The 2459-nt window shown below is 35.2% G+C and overlaps 1 non-coding gene across 1 annotated transcript; it reads right to left on the reverse strand.

Annotated features, from left to right (window-relative positions):
* Positions 1-2007: 2007 nt before the first annotated feature.
* On the reverse strand, positions 2008-2114 carry LOC140852994 (small nucleolar RNA R71). Its single transcript, XR_012136071.1, has one exon. It is a non-coding gene; the product is annotated as a small nucleolar RNA R71 (small nucleolar RNA).
* Between the last annotated feature and the right edge of the window lie 345 nt (positions 2115-2459).

Genomic DNA, 2459 nt, shown 5'->3' on the forward strand with positions numbered 1-2459 from the left:
ATTTATGCAATTAGGATAGTTTAATTTATGAAATTAGGATAGTTTATTTTTCTGCATTTAAATTTTGCATGTAGATTTAGATCATGTCTAGCTAAGCATCCCTTCTAGGGTTTGCGATGAAGCTAGATCATGAGTAGAGATTTTACATAGGGTTCTTTCTTTTTCTTAGGGTTTTTTTTTCTTCCTCTTTTGCCAAGAATTTTTGATGAACTACAGTTGGGTCAGAGTCCCTTCATAGTTCATGCTTGATTCAGTGCATAGGAGGAGAAAACTCTAAGGGATCCTAGTTACTACTCTCCTGTAAAGAATCTTGATGGGTTATCGTTGGGCCTTAGTCCCTTCATAATCTATGCTTGGGAAAGATAAGAGGAGTAGTCGTTAGGATCAATAAGAAAAATTTTAGGTAGAATTTCCTAATCTAGATCTAGTGGATTCAAAAACCCTAGATCCTTAGTCTTATTGTCTTTAGCAAACAACTTTCGACTTTCGATTTTTGTTAAAGCTCGCTTGAGCATAGATTTAAAAATTATTTTTAAACCAAGTCTCTGTGGGATTGACCCGTACTCGTTGGTCGTGCTACTCTGCACACCGTGCACTTGCGGTTTTATTTACAAATTTTAAGATTTGCACATCAAGTTTTTGGCGCCGTTGTCGGGGATTTGGCATTTTAAATTATTTTCAAATATTTGTTCTTCGTGCTTTATAACTCTCTTTCTTTTTTCTTTAGGTTTCTATATTTAGTTGGTGATTGCTGAAAAACTCAGGTACGCTTCTAATTTCTCTTTTATTATTTTTAGTTAATTACTTTTGCTTTTAGACCTAATCATTTGAATTTACTTAATCACAAAAAAAAAAAAACAAAACAAAAGATATTTCATAATCGTGAAGTAAAATATCAAAATTAAAAAAAAAATTTCTAAATTAAAATCTTTTACATTCTTGGTCATCTTGTTTATTTGCAATTGCATTTTCATAATTAATCTAAGGGCATCAACCCATTAACAAGATAAGGTGGGGATTTCATTACCCTTCCTTAGCCCAAAAACCATCTTCATCATATTGCATTATCTAGACCTTTAATCTTAAAATCAATTAGACGTCAACCTTAAGGAATTCGAGCTTAATAGGACAAGGAACCCTAAGAGTTCTACCAAGTTTGAGTTGTTTGATTAGTTGGTGTCTAGGCAAGTCCCTGAGGGTGATTTGTTAAATTGGTTCAGTTGCTGGCCTGGCCAACTCGTTTGGTGTCTAGAAAGGCAACGATGAGTGAACCTCCCACCTCTTATACTTACCTGGCTAACTAGTTGATCAATCTCCACTTGGAAGGCTTGAAGGGTCATCTTGGAACAGTTAGGAGCTGTCTAGATTTAGGTTAACCCTAGGATAGATTGAGTTTAATTTATTGATTCACTTGTTTGAAAAAAAAAAATTAAATTTAAATTAATTTGGTTACTTTTCTTTAGATTTAGGACTCCTTAGGATCTTCTCTTTAGAACTTTTTCTCTTTTCTTTCTTTTCCTTATATATAAAAATTTTATAAAAAAAAAAAAATTGTATAAACATCGAGAACCGTACACCTCGTGTGTGGAGAAGAGTGTCGGGTCGTCTAGTTAGAATTGAGTCAATTCCTGTTGTTCCAATGGCTGAACCAATCCAACCCATGACCCTTAAGGATTTGTGTTATCCAGTTGGCTCCATCCAACCATCTTGTATCAGGTTACCACAACCCACAGCTAACAATTTTGAAATCAAATCTCAAATCATAAATATGCTTCCAAAATTCACAGGATTAGAGGATGCTTATATATTTATTAGAGAATTTGAGGAGGTATGTACAACCATGAAACTGCAATTAACAGAGGATGAGGTCAAACTTAGATTAATCAACTTTGCCCTTAAGGACAATGCTAAGAAGTGGCTTTATAGTCTGCCAAACTATTCTGTCACTACCTGGGAGGGCTTTGTGAGAATATTTTTAAAAAATATTTTTCCCATCATAAAACAGCTAGGATTAGGAATGAAATAAATCAATTTTACCAACTAGCTGGTGAATCATTTTGGAAGTACTTTGATCGTTTCAAGAATCTTTTGACCCAATGCCCACACCATGGAATAGAAACTTGGAGACTATGCCAGATCATCTATGAGGGGTTAGATTCAAACTCAAGAACCATGCTAGAATCCATGTGCCAAGGCCAATTTATGGACAAAGAAACTACTGAAGCTTGGCAATTCTTAGAAGACCTAGCCGAGAAAAATTTACAGTGGGAAACAACTAGGGAACCTGATAAAGCTACACCTTCAAGAGGAGGAATGCATCAAATTCAACCAACCCTAGCATCAGAGGCCAAGATTGCAACCTTAACACGTAGATTGGAAGCCTTAGAATTACAGAGACCAGCCAATGTAAATCAAATATCTGCACCCATGTGTAAAGGGTGCAATGCACCAGACCATGT

Source organism: Elaeis guineensis, chromosome 12, assembly GCF_000442705.2.
Source record: "Elaeis guineensis isolate ETL-2024a chromosome 12, EG11, whole genome shotgun sequence".
Classification (NCBI taxonomy): domain Eukaryota; kingdom Viridiplantae; phylum Streptophyta; class Magnoliopsida; order Arecales; family Arecaceae; genus Elaeis; species Elaeis guineensis.